This window comes from Bos grunniens, chromosome 17 (assembly GCF_055505025.1).
Source record: "Bos grunniens cultivar Pamir isolate PY7600 chromosome 17, Bosgru_T2T1.0, whole genome shotgun sequence".
Lineage (NCBI taxonomy): Eukaryota > Metazoa > Chordata > Mammalia > Artiodactyla > Bovidae > Bos > Bos grunniens.
In genome coordinates this window covers 23,134,661-23,154,254 of record NC_141181.1, presented here as the reverse complement: position 1 = coordinate 23,154,254, position 19,594 = coordinate 23,134,661, and the positions used below count along the sequence as shown (strand labels likewise).

Below are 19,594 nucleotides of genomic sequence, written 5' to 3'. Positions count from 1 at the left end.
AAAGTATTTAACAAAAAGTTAGTAGTATAACCTGTTCATTTTTTGAGGTTAGCAATGGGTTGTTTAGTATACTATAGAGTCATAGGGCTTCCTAGGTGGTGCTAGTTGTAAAGAACCCACCTGCCAATCAGGAGACCCAGGAGATGCAGTTCGATCCCTGAGTCGGGAAGATAGATGATCTGGAGGAGGCCATAGCAACCCACTCCAGCATCATGGCCTGGAAAATCCCATGGACAGAGGAGCCTGGAGGGCTACAGTCCATAGGGTCACATAAAGTTGGACATGATTGAAGCAACTTAATACACAGACAAAGAGTCATAAGAGAATGTTAAATTCTTAGATCTTGATTAGGGACTTGATAGAATAAAAGCTAGTTTCAGTAAATGCTGGAGGCATTTCACTCCAAGAATATTGTTGATTCTCTTTGGAAGAGGCAAATACTGATCCAAGTGAGAACTAAGGAAAAGCAAAAGTCTTACCAGTCCACCAAAAGTGTGTGGGTATGAGAACCACTGAAGAGAGAGTTGTATTTGCTTCAGATCAGATCAGATCAGTCGCTCAATTGTGTCCGACTCTTTGCGACCCCATGAATCGCAGCACGGCCATGCCTCCCTGTCCATCACCAACTCCTGGAGTTCACTCAGACTCACGTCCATCGAGTCAGTGATGCCATCCAGCCAACTCATCCTCTGTCGTCCCCTTCTCTTCCTGCCCCCAATCCCTCCCAGCATCAGAGTCTTTTCCAATGAGTCAACTCTTTGCATGAGGTGGCCAAAGTACTGGAGTTTCAGCTTTAGCATCATTCCTTCCAAAGAAATCCCAGGGCTGATCTCCTTCAGAATGGACTGTATTTTCTTAGGACCCACCAAAACATGAAAGATTTCAAGCTTGTTCATAGCTCAGAAAACTGTCTACTGTTTTGACAGGCCACATAGGTGTGTTGCTTTAATGGAAAGCATTATAAGTCCCCATTTTTATGAAATCTTTCACAATAGGAGCAGTCCTTTCTGTTGGGGTTCAGTTGATGTACTAATAATTCATGTATGAAAGAGTCCTCGTGTATTTGTAGAAAGAATCTGTGATGACTGTTGATTTCACTGAGTCTATGGTTTCACGTTGATATCTCCATTGAAGTTTCTCCCTATCACATTTTCTAGAGAGATATTACAGAGAAGAAACTTATGCTGGTGAGTTAGAGGGACAAGAGTTAAAGTTGCAGGTTTTTTTAGGGGAGAGTTTTAGGGGTATTTTAATCTTTACCATCTGAAGTATTCTTCTGACTCACAGGAAGTGGTACAAAGAATGATAAGAAAATTTGTTGTTGTAAGAGAATCAGTGGACTTGAGAACTACAGTCCTGCTTAGAATGCATTCATATTCCATCAGGATTAGGAGTTGTTACTACTTTTTTTTAATCTAGCTAGAAAGAGTCAATTTTCCTTTAGCTTTTTTTATTGATAGTGTCAGCAAGTTTTCCTATAAAAGCTTTGTTATGTGTTGTCCCTTAAGGGTAGGGTTCCAAAAGCTGATCTATTATGTTGCTTTATTTTTATGGCCATTATTTTATTTTGAGCTGTATTTTAAAAATTAATATAAAGTCTCTTGCTATTAGCCTATCATTTGTTTACATTCCAGAACTGTTCTGTTAGTAAGCTATTAACCAAAGAGTGGAAAGGGCCACTAAATATCATCACAGGCTATCCCTAAAGACTGTCTCAAGGTTATGATGAATTCTGTTGACTTGTCCTTTTGCCATATGCAGGACTGAATTAATTTCCATTCTGTTTTTAACAACAACAACAACAAAATGCAATAGAGTTCCTTAAAGTTGTTCTACTTAATATCCTCTGAGATGTCCTAATTTAGTAAAACTTACTTACCTTCAACTGTTGTCAGTTATTTACTATTGCTACGTTGAAAGGTCTCATTGGCTGTGTTAAGTATCCTGAATGAATTTTGTTGAAAACATTACCTGATAAAGCCCTGGGATCAAAGACCATTAAGGACATGCCTGTAATTTAACAAATGTGATTCATCAATTCACTGTAGCAAAGGAGAACACATCAGAGGAAATATGGAGTATCTTAGTAAGGATGACTTGAGGCCAGTACAGTTGATTTACTGGTTTATCTTATTAACTTTGTTTACCTAGGAAGTAGGAGGAACCAAAACAGAGTAAGAGTTTTTTACTGGAGAAGCAGTAACTAATCATGTTAAATAAAAAAGAGATGATTTGTTTTTCTGTGGCTATGTAATGTAGTTGCAATTGTCCGTGTTTAGATAAGATTGTGGTATGATATTGTTTTTATCTTGCTTTGTCATGGTCATTGAGTAATCTTGTCTGATATTATTGAATGCTTAATTTTTTTCTGTTCATAGTGAGTACAACTGTTGGTTTAGCTGTCAACTGAATGGAAATTATTTTCCAGTCTCACCACAGATCCCTGCTGGTCAAATGCTGTGAATATAATTCCATCTTACTGAAGTTATATGGCCCATGTTGACTCTGATTATTATTACCAGCTGTGCTGTGCCACTTGGGGTTTGAAATATTCTCTTCTGAAATCACAGAAATGAGCCCATTTAGTCTCCCCCATGGTAATTGCTGTTGTTTTTCAGTTGCTCGGTTGTGTCCTACTTGTTGTGACCCCAAGGACTGCAGCACACCAGGCTTCCCTGTCCTTCATCATTGCCCTTAATTTGCTCAAACAATTGTCCAATGAGTCAATGTACCATCCAAACATCTCATCCTCTGTTGTCCCATTCTCCTCCTGCCTTGAATCTTTCCCAGCATCAGGATCTTTTCCAATTAGTTGGCTTTTTGACTCAGGTGGCCAAAATTTTGCAGCTTTAGTTTCAGCATCAGACCTTCCAGTGAATATACAGGGTTGATTTCCGTTGGATTGACTGCTTTGATCTCCTTGCTGTCCAAAGGACTCTCAAGAATCTTCGCCAGCACATCTTTCCTAAATTATAAGCTCCTGTCACAGCTTCCCAAAATGCAGATGTTTTATTCATTACCTCAATAAATATATTAATGACTTGGTAAAAGGAATGTTTTCCATGTCCTCCCAAGGGGTATAGTTGAGTTGAGTTCAGTTCACTCACTCAGTCATGTCTGACTCTTTGCAACCCCATGAATCACAGCATGCCAGGCCTCCCTGTCCATCACCAACTCCTGGAGTTCACCCAAACTCCTGAGCATCGAATCAGTGATACCATCCAGCCATCTTGCCTCTGTCGTGCCCTTCTCCTCCTGCCCCCAATCCCTACCAGCATCAGGGTCTTTTCCAATGAGTCAGCTCTCTGCATGAGGTGGCCAAAATATTGGAGTTTCAGCCTCAGCATCAGTCCTTCCAATGACAACGAGGACTGGTCTCCTTTAGAATGGATTGGTTGCATCTCCTTGCAGTTCAAGGGACTCTCAAGAGTCTTCTCCAACACCACGGTTCAAAAGCATCAATTCTTCAGCACTCAGCTTTCTTCACAGTTCAATTCTCACATCCATACATGACCACTGGAAAAACCATAGCCTTGACTAGACTGACCTTTGTTGGCAGAGTAATATCTTTGCTTTTTAATATGCTGTCTAGGTTGGTCATAATGTTCCTTCCAAGGAGTAAGTGTCTTTTAATTTCATGGCTGCAGTCACCATCTGCAGTGATTTTGGAGGCCAAAATTAAAGTCTGCCACTATTTCCCCATCTGTTTCCCATGAAGTGATGGGACTAGATGTCATGATCTTCATTTTCTGAATCTTGAGCTTTAAGCCAACTTGTTCACTCTCCTCTTTCACTTTCATCAAGAGCCTTTTTACTTCCTCTTCACTTTCTGCCTAAGAGTGGTGTCATCTGCATATCTGAGGTTATTGATATTTCTCCCAGCAATCTTGATCCCAGCTTGTGCTTCTTCCAGCACAGCGTTTCTCATGATGTACTCTGCATAGAAGTTAAATAAGCAGGGTGAGGATATACAGCCTTGATGTATTCCTTTTCCCATTTGGAACCAGTCTGTTGTTCCATGTCCAGTTCTAACTGTTGCTTCCTGACCTGCATACAAATTTCTCAAGAGGCAGATCAGGTGGTCTGGTATTCCCATCTCTTTCAGAATTTTCCACAGTTTATTGTGATCCACAAAATCAAAGGCTTTGGCGTAGTCAATAAAGCAGAAATAGATGTTTTTCTGGAACTCTCTTATTTTTTCCATGATCCAATGGGTATTGGCAATTTGATCTCTGGTTCCTCTGCCTTTTCTAAAATCAACTTGAACATCTGGAATTTCACGGTTCACATATTGCTAAAGCCTGGCTTGGAGAATTTTGAGCATTACCTTACTAGCATGTGAGATGAGTGCAATTGTGTGGTAGTTTAAGCATTCTTTGGCATTGCCTTTCTTTGGGATTGGAATGGAAACTGACACAAAAAAGATGTTCTTTTCATTATAGGGGACTGGAATGCAAAAGTAGGAAGTCTTTCAGGAAGAAAAGTTTCTTCTTCCCAGGAAGAAACACCTGGAGTAACATGCAAATTTGGCCTTGGAGTATGAAATGAAGCAGGGCAAAGGCTAATAGAGTTTTTCCAAGAGAACGCACTGGTCATAGCAAACACCCTCTTCCAACAACACAAGTGAAGACTCTACACATGGACATCACCAGATGGTCAACACTGAAATCAGATTGATTATATTCTTTGCAGCCAAAGATGGAGAAGCTCTATACAGTTAGCAAAAAAAGACCAGGAGCTGACTGTGGCTCAGATCATGAACTCCTTATTGCCAAATTCAGACTTAAATTAAAGAAAGTAGGAAAAATCACTAGACCATTCAAGTATGACCTAAATCAAATCACTTATGATTATACAGTGGAAGTGAGAAATAGATTTAAGGGAATAGATCTGATAGACAGAGTGCCTAATGAACTATGGACGGAGGTTCATGACATTGTACAGGAGACAGGGATCAAGACCATCCCCATGGAAAAGAAATGGAAAAAATCAAAATGGCTGTCTGTGGAGGCCTTGCAAACATCTGTGAAAAGAAGAGAAGTGAAAAGCAAAGGAGAAAAGGAAAGACATAAGCATCTGAATGCAGAGTTCCAAAGAATAGCAAGAAGAGATAAGAAAGCTTTCCTCAGCGATCAATGCAAGGAAATAGAGGAAAACAACAGAATGGGAAAGACTAGAGATCTCTTCAAGAAAATTAGAGATACCAAGGGAACATTTCATGCAAAAATGGGCTCGACAAAGGACAGAAATGGTATGGACCTAACAGAAGCAGAAGATATTAAGAAGAGGTGGCAAGAATACACAAGAACTGTACAAAAAATATCTTCACAACCCAGATAATCACAATGATGTGATCACTGACCTAGAGGCAGACATCCTGGAATGTGAAGTCAAGTGGGCCTTAGAAAGCATCACTATGAACAAAGCTAGTGGAGGTGATGGAATTCCAGTTGAGCTATTTCAAATCCTGAAAGGGTATAGTTAGGAGTGGCTAATTAGTACAAATACAATAGCATAGTCAATGACTTCTTGTATTCTTGAGCCTTCAGATTTTTTCACACAGCTTACACCAAAATATGACATTGATTCTTACCAACTTAAAGTCAGATTATAATTAGCCACCTAGCAGATTACTTAAGATGCTGTTAATGTATGAGCCCGTATTCAGTTCTGTTCAGTTGCTCAGTCATGTCTGACTCTTTGCAACGCCATGAATCACAGCACACCAGGCCTCCCTGTCCGGCCATCACCAACTCCCAGAGTTCACTCAAACTCATGTCCATCAAGTTGGTGATGCCATCCAGCCATCTCATCCTCTGTCATCCCCTTCTCCTCCTGCCCCCAATCCCTCTCAGCATCAAGGTCTTTTCCAATGAGTCAACTCTTCACATGAGGTGGCCAAAATATTGGAGTTTCAGCTTCAGCATCAGTCCCTCCAATGAACACCCAGGACTGGTCTCCTTTAGGATGGACTGATTGGATCTCCTTTCAGTCCAAGGGACTCTCAAAAGTCTTCTCCAACACCACAGTTCAAAAGCATCAATTCTTCGGCGCTCAGCTTTCTTCACAGTCCAACTCTCAGATCCATACATGACCATCCTAAATCCGAAGCCAAGTCAAAATTATATTTTTTCCTTTTGCTAATACTCTTAGAAATGACTGCAATACAAGCTCTTCAGACCCCTAATGACACATATTAATAAGTTCCATAAGCATTTCTATGTTGAGGCTGTCTATTCCCCATTTTGAGCTTGTACTTCCCTATTTTAGGTTGAAATATTCTTTTGTATGCTGGGACTTTTGCTATGAGTCTAGAAATAGTATCAAGAGTAGATTTGGGTCTTTATGAGTATCTGAATCCCTGTGATAGGGAAATGAACTTGGTAAAGCTTAAGAAGATTTTTATATGGCAGAAAACTAACTTGTTCAAAATAGGTAATATGAACTGCTTCCACTGATAAGGCAGGTTGAAAGGGATTCAGAGTTCTTATGCTAATGCATGTAATTCCAAATACTCCCATAATAATTCTCCTTTATTACTAGGTCATTTACCTTAGAGCAAAAGATCTGGAGATGTTAACATTTTAACTTCACAGTAATTAACCCAGGCTCTCGATTTGATCTTTTAACTATAGGAGGCAAGAGACACCTTGAATATGTCATTCAAGGCTTCTTATTTTTCACTTTTATTTTGGAGTCAGAAATTCATAGTCTGAAATTTCTTCTCAATTTATCTTTTCTTCATGTGCATTCATAGTTTTAATCAAAAGAACCATCTGACAGTTCAATTCATACAATCTGTTTCAGTTCAGCTCAGTCACTCAGTCATGTCTGACTCTGCCACCCCATGAACTGCAGCATGCCAAGCCTCCTTGTCCATCACCAACTTCTGGAGTCCAGCCAAACCCATGTCCATTGTGTCAGTGGTGCCATCCAACCATCTCATCCTCTCTCATCCCCTTCTCCTCCTGCCCTCAATCTTTCCCAGCATCAGGGTCTTTTCAAATGAGTCAGTTCAGCTTCAACATCAGTCCCTCCAATGAACACACAGGACTGATCTTAAGGATGGACTGGTTGGATCTCCTTACAGTCCAAGGGACTCTCAAGAGTCTTCTCCAACACCACAGTTCAAAAGTATCAATTCTTCACTGCTCAGCCTTCTTTATAGTCCACCTCTCTCATCCATATATGACCACTGGAAAAACTATAGCCTTGCCTAGATGGACCTTTGTTGGCAAAGTAATGTTTCTGCTTTTTAATATGCTGTCTAGGTTGGTCATAATTTTCCTTCCAAGGAGCAAGTGTCTTTTAATTTCATTGCAATCACCATCTGCAGTGATTTTGGAGCCCAGAAAAATAAAGTCAGCCACTGTTTCCCCATCTATTTACCATGAAGTGATGGGACCGGATGACATGATCTTCGTTTTCTGAATGTTGAGCTTTAAGCCAAATTTTTCACTCTCCTCTTTTACTTTCATCAAGAGGCTCTTTAGTTCTTCTTCACTCTCTGCCATAAGGGTGGTGTCATCTGCATATCTGAGGTTATTGATATTTCTCCCGGCAATCTTGATTCCAGCTTGTGCTTCCTCCAGCTCAGTGTTTCTCATGATGTACTCTGCATATAAGTTAAATAAGCAGAGTGACAACAATCTGTTTAACCCATAACAACTAAGAGCCACAGATCCTTGACCTCCAAAGGCTGTTTCCTCCATCTGTACTTTATTCCGTGACACTACTGTTGATAATTTGAATAATTCTTCTGCAATAGATGATTAATGCTAATTTCCTTCCCTGGAAATGAAACATCCTGAGGCTCTTCAAACATATAAGCTGAAATATATTTCAGCATTTATTTTGAGAAGGTAACCTTTATAGTCATTAAAAGAAAAGAATGAATAACAGCAAGAAATTTAAATGTAAAGCATACATTAAAAGGTAATAAACTCTGTATATCAATTACTTCATTAAAAGTGCCTGTAGTTCTCCTCTGTATTCATCTCTCTAAAGAATGAGATCCTCAGATTGGTGTAAATGCAAATCAAGCTCTGTATCATTCATAAGAAGAAAAATAAAGGAAAAAAGAGAAAACAGTTATGTTAAAAACAAATGAAAAAACAGAAAATTCAACAAACAAAAACACTGGATTCAAAAATACAATATAGATTTCATGGACAAAAATACTAGATAAAAACTAAGCAAGAAAAGATGTAGAGGTTGAAAAATTATTAAGGAAGAAGCTGGAACACACTTAGTATCTATGAACAAAGCAAAATGGCACCTAAATTTGTATAGCAAACTCCTAGAAATAGAGGATTTTAATTAACTTCATGCAACATAATGATAATCAGAAAATTATAATGGAAAAATATTTATACATCTTTCAGACTCTATGTTAAAACAGAATGAAAACAGACAAGAAATGTAGAGGCATGTATATGCATAACATTTAACTCTCTCAGAATAATTTTTTTGTGTTCATGGATGGTTTATAAAAATTATATATTTGTCAAGAAGAAGTTGTTAATAAAGTACTCCAAATAGCAATTTATAGGCTATGTGTATATATATCCTGATTGTGATAGAATTATGCTATAATACAAATAATAGTAATACTACACACAAATTATTTTCATATAAAATTAGTTTTTCAAAAGTAACCACTTATCAGAAAAAAATTATACATTACTTTATGGAAATTAGGAAATATCACCAATGGGAAAATTAGAACTAAATTGTCAAATTGTCTAGAAAGTAATAAAATGGAAAACATTTCATAAGAAAACCTAATGGAAAATACTAAGTCTTTTTCTAGAGGAAATACAAATATTTATATGTCTTCAACAATTTTAATAAACAATAAATGAACTGCTACTATTAACAGTAAGTGATTAGCATCCACAAATTAAGGATTTTTGGGTGAAACTTAATGAATCAGAAAAATAATTATTCAACAAAATCATTCATTTACTCAGCAAATGTTTTTAGAGTGCTGACTATATGCTAGACATTCTTCTGGGCTTTGGAAAATAGCTTTGAAGAGAAAAAAGAAAACCTCAACCCTCATACAGTTTACACATTTTAGAGAGTAATGATTGGTTCATTAAACATCAATAATTGTTTTGTAGAAGTTGAATAGGAAAAATAACTAGGAAGAATAAGGTTAGAATCGGAAAAAAAAAAAAAAAAAAAAAGGTCAGTGAATGTCTCAAGAGGTGGAATACATTGGAGTAAAATCAAACTATTTGGGAAGAGCCATACAACTGTTTGGAGTAAGTCCATTCCATCAATCAACAGTGTTTTAAAGAATAGCTAATAGAAAGCTAATTCTTTAAAAATACCTTTAAATTTTCAAGTAATGTCTTTTTTTGTTTGTTTGTTTTTATCTCTCTCTTTTTTTTTTACTTTACAATACTGTATTGATTTTGCCATACATCAACATGAATCCACCACGGGTGTACCCACCTCCCTCCCCATACCATCCCTCTGGGTCATCCCAGTGCACCAGCCCCAAGCTTCCTGTATCCTGCATCGAACCTGGTCTGGTGATTCGTTTCTTATATGATATTATACATGTTTCAATGCCATTATCAAAATTTTGAAATTAAAAACAAAACTGCACATAATCAGATTTAGGAAAAATACTGTATAGTCATTCATAATGAAAGTATGAAAACATTTATAAAATGATGTACATATTCATGGCCGTAAATTCAAAATAGGTGATTTTTTTTGGAAAACACAAATTACTTACATTGTTACTATAAGAATAGACAATGAGAAAACAATATACAGAAAGTATTATAAAGCTGAAGTACTACCAGTATTTTAGAAAGTGAAAATTGCTTATTCATTTGAAAATCCAAGAATAATCCACTTAAATATGATAATTTTATTAAAATCAATTTGAGTATAGATTATTCATACAAAATTATACAGGTTTTTCTATTTAAATTAGTATTTAAAATACTAATTTATAAATACTAATTTAAATAGTAAATTTATAAATACTAATTTAAATAGCCACCTTCCCTAGTGGCTCAGATGGTAAAAGAATATGCCTGCAATGCAGGAGACCCAGGTTTGATCCCTGGGTCAGGAAGATCCCCTGGGGAAGGGAATGGCTACCCACTCCAGTATTCTTACCTGGAAAATTGCATGGACAGAGCAGCCTGGCAGGCTACAGTTTCATGAGGACACATAGAGTCAGACATGACTGAGCGACTAGCACACATGTTTATAAATTAATACAAATGTTTAAAATTCAGAAAATTATACAAAATTTAAATAGAGCATAGCTTAGTGAAGGTAGAGAGTAAAATAATCTATAAGGCTTAATTTTTAGGTTTTTCTACTTGCATTTTTAAATGTTTTATATGAGAATTGTATAATTGAGAATGATAATAGTTTTAAAGGAAAAGCAAAGACCTATAAGCTAATGCAAATTCAAATTGCAGAAATGATCCAGAGAAGTTTGCTAAATATATCTAGCAAAAAATACCATGCAACCTTATGCTTTTAAGTATACATATGATAAAGAAATTGCTGTTTAATTGAAAACTACTGGCATAAATATTCCAACTTAAGGCTGGTTTGAAAGAAAGCTCATTTCTGTCCAAATGAGCAAGATGAGCAATTAAATGCTGGGCATGACTCAGGAATAACTGCTTAGCATATGCTGTGATCACATAAAAGTTTCATTTGTACAATAACAAATGAAAGCATTACTGTTGCCATTATGATAATATATCAGTTCAGAGCTTAGTGAAATATTTTGTCCTTCCTGTTTGTCTTTTATCAAATACTTTGCAAATTATTTTATTTAACGTTAAAGTTTTATAAACAGTAGTGGTCGACCACTGAAGAGAATTTTAAACAGTCTAAGTGATTGTGAATATATCAAGCTAATTATCAAATGAAAAACCAAACTTCACAAGCAGTGTTGTTTTTCAAATGACTTTGTTCCTGTGAACATCAATGTACAAATTAGATCAAGATCAGAAAGTATCAAAATGCCACAGGACGATAGTAAAGTAACATTATTACATGGCTAATACTGAATAATATAATTTTTACAAGTAATATCTGAATCTAGCAGTAGTCACGTAGTTTATCATTTGTTATTTAAGATTTATATTTGTTGCTATAACACAAAAATTATAAACAAAAATTGTAGAAGATAGAAATTTCATTTTCCTCACTTTCCTGTATAACAAAGTGAAAGTGAAAGTCGCTCAATCGCGTCCGACTCTTTGCAACCCCGTGGACTATACAGTAAATGAAATTCTCTAGGCCAGAATACTGGAGTGGGTAGCCTTTCCATTCTCCAGGGGATCTTCCCAACCCAGGGACTGAACCCACATGTGGGAGACCTGTATAACAAGAAGTAGAATAAATCCATTATGATAAGTGATTATTCATGATGCACTCCAAGTCTTCCAGTTTGTAGTTCTACCCTCCCTAACGTGCTGCTCAGATTCACATAGTTAATCATGTCTTTAATAAAGGAAAAAAAGGGGGAATGTGGAGGAAGAGGAGTGTGTGCTTGTTCTTGTTAAAGGCACAACGGAAATTACATAAATCTTTTTTCCCCTCATCTCCTGCTAGTACAAGGTAGTTAAAGAGATTAGTTATAACACAGCTTCTGGAGAAACTGAGAATATAGCTAAAGGCTGTGGTTTTAGGTAGCTAACTACTTTCAGGGCTTTTATTACTAAAAAGTGGTAGAAGGGATATTAAAGATAATGTAGTCTTCCAAAAATTTTTGTAAAAAAAAATTGTTTCACATCACAAAACAGAAAACAGTACTGCACTACTGGGATTATAACAAGTAAGTTAAATTAGCAGTCATACAAAAAAAAACACAATTAGAATAGCTGTCAAAATAGAATTTAATAATACAGATAAAATGTACATACAAATGAACTCTTTCTTTCTCCCTAGCTATTGCTTTGCCCTCCTTATTTCCCAAGGATTTTAATCTAAATATTTTTAATTCAGTGTTCTGCTGAGATAAATAGGCAGATAATACTATATAAAAGATAGATTTGTTGCTTTACAATGGGGAAACTTTCATGCTTCCTTTCTCTTTTTAATCAAAAAAGATAACCTACCTTTATAGTTGAATACTTCAATTTAGAACATAACTCAATAAACTATTTATCCTGAAGAAAGGACTGTGTGTCTGTTGCATTCTATGTAGCCAATCTAGCTTTCTTTTGATAGGTATTTGTATGGTATACATTTTTGCAACCTTTTTCTTTGAACATGCTGTGTACTGTGCTTAGTTGCTCAGTGGTGTCCAATTCTTTACGACCCCATGGTCTGGAAAACATATCTGTAACCTTATATCTGGTTGATGATTCAGTTTTCACTCTTCTCTGTGCTTTCCTTGTTTTCTTTCTTCCTCCCCCTCCTTCTCTTCCTCCTCCTCCACAACCTAATCTTGATCTTTCTATGGTTCAGCCTGGCAATCTCTGCCATTTAACTGTACATGGACCTTTATATTTAATGTAGTTATTGATATGGTTGGCTTTAAGTCTGCCAATTTGTTATTTGCTTTCTGTATGTTCCCCATCTTTTTGTTCCTTCTCCATGTCGTGTCTCCATAGTTTCTTGAGATTTTTATTTAATATCATGTTTTCAGTGAGACTTACTCCATATTTAGATGCATATCTGATGTGTTTACAAGTGGAAGTGAATGAAGTGTCTTCTTACTCTGCCAGCTCAATCTCCCTCTACAGTGTTTCTTTAACATAGCAATATACCTTCCTTATATAAGTATTCTTTGGTTCTTCCCTCTCATCCTTTGTCTGTTTAGTAATTTTACCTCTGAAGGTGTCATCATTTTTGCTTTAAAGAATCAATTATTTTTTCGAGAAATATTTAGAGGGAAAAGTTATATTTATTCACGTTTACTAACTCCATTCAGTTCAGTTCAGTTCAGTTCAGTCACTCAGTCGTGTCCGATTATTTGTGACCCCATGAATCGCAGCATGCCAGGCCTCCCTGTCCATCACCAACTCCTGGAGTTCACTCAAACCCACGTCCATCGAGTCAGTGATGCCATCCAGCCATCTCATCCTCTGTCGTCCCCTTTACTCCTGCCCCCAGTCCCTCCCAGCATCAGAGTCTTTTCCAATGAGTCAACTCTTCACATAAAGTGGCCAAAGTACTGGAGTTTCAGCTTTAGCATCAGTCCTTCCAAAGAACATCCAGGGCTGATCTCCTTCAGAATGGACTGGTTGGATCTCCTTGCAGTCCAAGGGACTCTCAGGAGTCTTCTCCAACACCACGGTTCAAAAGCATCAATTCTTCGGAGCTCAGCTTTCTTCACAGTCCAACTCTCACATCCATACATGACCACTGGAAAAACCATAGCCTTGACTGGACGGACCTTTGTTGGCAAAGTAATGTCTCTGCTTTTCAATATGCTATCTAGGTTGGTCATAACTTTCCTTCCAAGGAGTAAGCGTCTTTTAATTTCATGGCTGCAGTTACCATCTGCAGTGATTTTGGAGCCCAAAAAATAAAGTCTGACACTGTTTCCACTTTTTCCCCATCTATTTCCCATGAAGTGATGGGACCGGATGCCACGATCTTAGTTTTCTGAATGTTGAGCTTTAAGCCAACTTGATCACTCTCCTCTTTCACTTACATTAAGAGGCTCTTTAGCTCCTCTTCACTTTCTGCCATAAGGGTGGTGTCATCTGCATATCTGAGGTTATTGATATTTGTCCCGGCAATCTTGATTCCAGCTTGTGCTTCTTCCAGCCCAGCGTTTCTCATGATGTACTCTTCATATAAGTTAAATAAGCTGGGTGACAATATACAGCCTTGATGTACTCCTTTTCCTATTTGGACCCAGTCTGTTGTTCCATGTCCAGTTCTGTTACTTTCTGACCTGCATATAGGTTTCTCAAGAAGCAGGTCAAGTGGTCTGGTATTCCCATCTCTTTCAGAATTTTCCACAGTTTATTGTGACCCACACAATCAAAGGCCTTGGCATAGACAATAAAGTCATCAGTCATACTATAATGAAGACTAACTTCATTACTCTTCATTATAGTATGATTGCTGAGTTTTCACCTTGTCTCATTTTATTTCATTCTGAAAAACTTTGTTTAAAATCTTTTTAGTATGTAGATGATAAATTCTTTAATTTTGTTTTTGTTTTTGACTCTTCTGTTTGAAATAGTATTTTTATTTATTTTGTGCAAAATAATTTTACTGGCTATATAATTGGAAATTGAAGAACTGTCCCATCTCTCTTTCCTCAACACTTTAAATATTTTTGTTGCTGCTTAGTGTGGGGTGGGGGGAGGGACTCCCCTGAACTTGTGTCTTAATTTCATTCCAACAAGAGTTTGATCATATCTATCTTTGTTTGCTAGTATTCACTGTGCCTTTTATTCCCCATCTGACTTTTTATAAGACATCTCTCTTTTCCATGTCTTTGCTGTAGTATATATATATACTACAGAATATAATTTAGTATATAATTTAATTTGTTTTTCTCTTTATGTTACTTGAGATTTACTGATGATTTTAGGAAGTTTGGGTTTTCATCAAATTTGTACATGTATTCCAACATTTAAAATATATATATTATTATATTTAAACACGATTTATATATTAGTGAAAGTGAAAGGCATTCAGTTGTGTCTGACTCTTTGCAACTCCATGGACTGTAGCCTGCCAGGCTCCTCTGTCATGGAATTCTACAGGCAAGAATACTGGAGTAGGTAGCCATTCCCTTTTCCAGGGGATCTTCCCAACCCAGGGATTGAACCCATGTCTCCTGCATTGCAGACAGATTTTTTACCATCTGAGCCACCAGGGAAGCCCAATTTATATATTAAATGTGTGTTTATGTATATATATATATATATATAATATATATTATATATATGTATAATGCTTTATACATATTTTATATAAAGAATATACATATTATTTCATTTTCCCATTTCAAAGGCTCAATTTTACTTATGTTAGATATTTGTTATTGATTATTGTCACTGAAGTTTTATTTTTTAGTTCATTTTAAACTGTCTCTGCTATGTCCTCAAATTCACTGATCTGATGTTAATCTAATCTAAATGAAGGTTTCATCTGTGACAGTGTAATTTTTGACTCTAAAAATTCATTTGGTTCTTTTGCATGTGTTTGATTTTTCTCCTCATTATGCTTATATTTTTCTTTACATCCTTGAGCATATTTGTTATAGCTGTTTTTAAAATCTAATTTGTCATTTTCTTGTTTCTTTGCATGTGTAGTAATACAAAATTAGATCCTGATATTGTGAATACTATATTTTTGTGTCCCTGGATTTTGTCTTTTGCTTAAAAGGGCTAAAGTTTACTTCTGCAGGCAGTTAAGCATTTTATAATTGAGCTTTACCCATTGTAGACTTGTTTTTTAAAGTTTGGTTAGTGTATATCCATGGCTGAGTTTTAACTGGGGACAATTTAGTCCAATTACTATGGCATGAATCTTCTGTGGTCTCTATTCCATCTTTCAGTGAAATTTCTAGTATATATGGTGAAAACCTGAGTATCTTCTAGCCCTGTGTAAACTCTGAAAATTGTTTAGCTTATTCCTTCCTGATAGTTCTTTTCCTCAGTGTGTTAGTTTTACCCTGTGCAAGCACAGATTAATGTTCTTCAGTATTCTTTTAGGGGATTCCCTGGTGGCTCAGAGAGTAAAGAGTCTGTCTGCAATGTGGGAGACCCGAGTTCGATCCCTGGGTCAGTAAGATCCTCTGAAGAAGGAAATGGCAACCCACTCCAGTAATCTTGCCTGGAAAATCCCAAGGACAGAGAAGCCTGGCAGGCTACAGTCCATGGGGTCACAAAGAGTTGGACATGACTGAGCAACCTCATTTCACTTCACATTCTTTTAGATCTCTTCTTCATGTTAATTCCCTCTACTTAGGTACTCTGACCTGAAAAATGCCAGCTTTACTCTTTCAGTTGTACCCTCTGTTTTCTCAACTCAGAAACCCTTATATATTTTCTCTAAGACTCTTTCTCTATGCACTATAATCTGGAAAGTAACTTGAATTGGAAGGAAAGTGCCATTGTAAGGCTTATATTATTTAATTATAAATCAATTGTTTTCTATTTTTTGAGAGAACATTTTCTACAACTTGGAAATGAAGAAAATATGAGTCTAAGGTTATATTTTCTGAATTACAGACTAATTTTCTAATTTGAAAATAATTTACTATTGAAAATAATAAAGATACTTGTAGTACATAGCCAAAAATGAAGAAAAGAAAAAAAAAAAAAAAAAAGAAGGGATAAATGTTAGCCAGGTAATACATTATTTTCTAGATTTTATATTGCCTTTTTTGAAATTTAATATTTGTGAGTTTATCTTTCACTTAGCTACATATTTTGCTTTTAATTTTGTAGCATAATATTGTATTAAGAATGTCATTAAATTATAATATTTAGTCCTGTTGTTCAGTTGCTTAGTTGTATCCAACTCTTTACAACCCCATTGATTGCAGTATGTTAGGCTTCCCTACCCTTCACCATCTTCCAGTTTGCTCAAACTCTTGTGCATTGAATCATTGATAATATCCAACCATCTCATCTTCAGTCATTCCCTTCTCCTCCTGCCTTCAGTCTTTTCCAGCATCATTGGTCTTTTTCTGTGTGTCAGCTCTTCCCATCAAGTGGCCAAAGTATTGGAGTTTTAGCTTCAGCATCAGTCCTTCCAATGAATATTCAAAGTTGATTTCCTTTAGGATTGACTTGTTTGAACTCCTTGCTGTCCAGGAGACTCTCAAAAGTTTGCTCCAGCACCACAGTTCAAAGGCATCGGTTCTTTGGCACTCGGGCTTTTTTATTGACCAGCTCTCATATCTGTACGTGCCTATGGAAAAATGATAGCTTTGGCTAAATGGACCTTTGTAGGTCTTCTACACTTTTAATGCACTGTCTAGGTTTGTCATTGCTTTTCTTCCAAGGAGCAAGTGTTTTTCAATTTCATGATTGCAGTAATCATCCACAGTGATTTTGGAGCCCAAGAAAATAAAGTCTGTCATTATTTCTATTGTTGCCCCATCTATTTGCCATGAAGTGATGGGACTAGATGCCATGATCTTAGTTTTTTGAATGTTGAACTTTAAGCTAGGTTTTTCACTTTCCTCTTTCACTTTTATCAAGAGGCTCTTTAATTTCTCTTCACTTTCTAACATAAGGGTGTGTCATCTGTGTATGTGAGATTATTTATATTTCTCCCTGCAGTCTTTATTCTAGCTTGTTCTACATCCAACCCAGCATTTCACATGATGTACTCATTCTATATGTAAGTTAAATAAGCACGGACAATACACAACCTCGTGGTACTCCTTTCCTAATTTGGAAAAAGTCCAATGTTTCTTGTCTGATTCTAACTGTTTTTTTCTTGATCTGCATACAGGTTTTGCAGGAGGCAGGTAAGATGATCTGACATTCCCATCTCTTATAATTTTCCACAGTTTGTTGTGACCTACACAGTCAAACTACGGATGGAGGTTCGTGACATTGTACAGGAGACGGGGATCAAGACCATCCCCATGGAAAAGAAAGGAAAAAAGCAAAATGGCTGTCTGGGGAGGCATTACAAATACCTGTGAAAAGAAGAGAAGTGAAAAGAAAAGGAGAAAAGGAAAGATATAAACACCTGAATGCAGAGTTCCAAAGAATAGCAAGGAGATATAAGAAAGCCTTCCTCAGAGATCAATGCAAGGAAATAGATGAAAACAACAGAATGGGAAAAACTAGAGAAGAAGAGTCAAGAAAATTAGAGATACCAAGGAAACATGTCATGCAAAGATGGGCTTGATAAAGGACAGAAATGGTATGGACCTAACAGAAGCAGTAGGTATTAGGAAGAGGTGGCAAGAACACACAGAAGAACTGTACAAAAAAGATCTTCATGACCCAGACAATCATGATGGTGTGATCACTCACCTAGAGCCAGACATCCTGGAATGTGAAGTCAAGTGGGCTTTAGGAAGCATCACTACAAACAAAGTTAGTGGAGGTGATGGAATACCAGTTGAGCTATTTCAAATCCTGAAAGATGATGCTGTGAAAATGTCACACTCAATATGCCAACAAATTTGGAAAACTCAGCAGTGGCCACAGGACTGGAAAAGGTGTTTTCATTCCAATCCCAAAGAAAGGCAATGCCAAAGGATGCTCAAACTACAGCACAATTACACTCATCTCACATGCTAGTAAAGTAATGCTCAAAATTATGCAAGCCAGGCTTCAGCAATATGTGAACCATGAACTTCCAGATGTTCAAGCTGGTTTTAGAAAAGGCAGAGGAACCACAGATCAAATTGCCCACATCTGCTGGATCATGGAAAAAGCAAGAGAGTTCCAGAAAAACATCTATTTCTGCTTTATTGACTATGCCAAAGCCTTTGACTGTGTGGACCACAATGAACTGTGGAAAATTCTTCAAGAAATGGGAATACCAGACCACCTGACCTGCCTCTTGAGGTCAGAAAGCAACCGTTAGAACTGCACATGGAACAACAGATTGGTTCCAAATAGGAAAAGCAGTATGTCAAGGCTGTATATTGTCACCCTGTTTATTTAACTTATGTGAAGAGTACATCATGAGAAACGCTGGGCTGGAAGAAGCACAAGCTGGAATCAAGATTGCTGGGAGAAATATCAATAACCTCAGATATGCAGATGACACCACTCTTATGGCAGAAAGTGAAGAGGAACTAAAAAGCCTGTTGATGAAAGTGAAAGAGGAGAGTGATCAAGTTGGCTTAAAGCTCAACATTCAGAAAACTAAGATCATGGCATCTGGTCCCATCACTTCATGGGAAATAGATGAGGAAACAGTGGAGACAGTATCAGACTTTATTTTTGGACGCTCCAAAATCACTGCAGACTGTGATTGCAGCCATGAAATTAAAAGACGCTTGCTCCTTGGAATAAAAGTTATGAACCAACCTAGACAGCATATTAAAAAGCAGAGACATTACTTTGCCAACAATGGTCCATCTAGTCAAGGCTATGGTTTTTCCTGTGGTCATGTATGGATGTGCGTTGGACTGTGAAGAAAGCTGAGCACCGAAGAATTGATGCTTTTGAACTGTGGTGTTAGAGAAGACTCTTGAGAGTCTCTTGCACTGCAAGGAGATCCAACCAGTCCATTCTAAAGGAGATCAGCCTTGGGTGTTCTTTGGAAGGACTGATGCTAAATCTGAGACTCCAATACTTTGGCCACCTCATGCGAAGAGTTGACTCATTGGAGAAGACTCTGATGCTGGGAGGGATTGGGGGGTAGGAGAAGAAGGGGACGACAGAAGATGAGATGACTGGATGGCATCACCGACTCGATGGACATGAGTTTGAGTACACTCCAGGAGTTGGTGATGGACAGGAAGGCCTGGCGTGCTGCAATTCATGGGGTTGCAAAGAGTCAGACATGACTGAGCGACTGAACTGAACTGAACTGAATACAGTTGAAAGCTTTAGTATAGTCAATGACACAGAAGTAGATTTTTCTGTGGAATTTTCTAGCTTTTTTAATGATCCAGTGGATGTTGGCATGGTCCAGTGTATCATCCCGC

General features: G+C 37.1%; 1 long non-coding RNA gene across 8 annotated transcripts in view; it reads left to right on the top strand.

Moving 5' to 3' along the window:
* LOC147355116 (uncharacterized) overlaps positions 1 to 19,219 on the top strand; it is a 31,341-nt gene extending 12,122 nt beyond the window's left edge. For 2 of the 8 annotated variants that reach the window (XR_015143941.1, XR_015143940.1), the window contains exon 3: positions 17,489 to 19,219. This is a non-coding gene — a long non-coding RNA (uncharacterized LOC147355116). Of the gene's footprint in view, positions 1 to 2,428; positions 2,598 to 4,442; positions 5,964 to 17,430 lie in introns of those variants that run through there. The other 6 variants (XR_015143944.1, XR_015143939.1, XR_015143943.1 and 3 more) reach the window with 5 other exon arrangements.
* Positions 19,220 to 19,594: the final 375 nt, after the last annotated feature.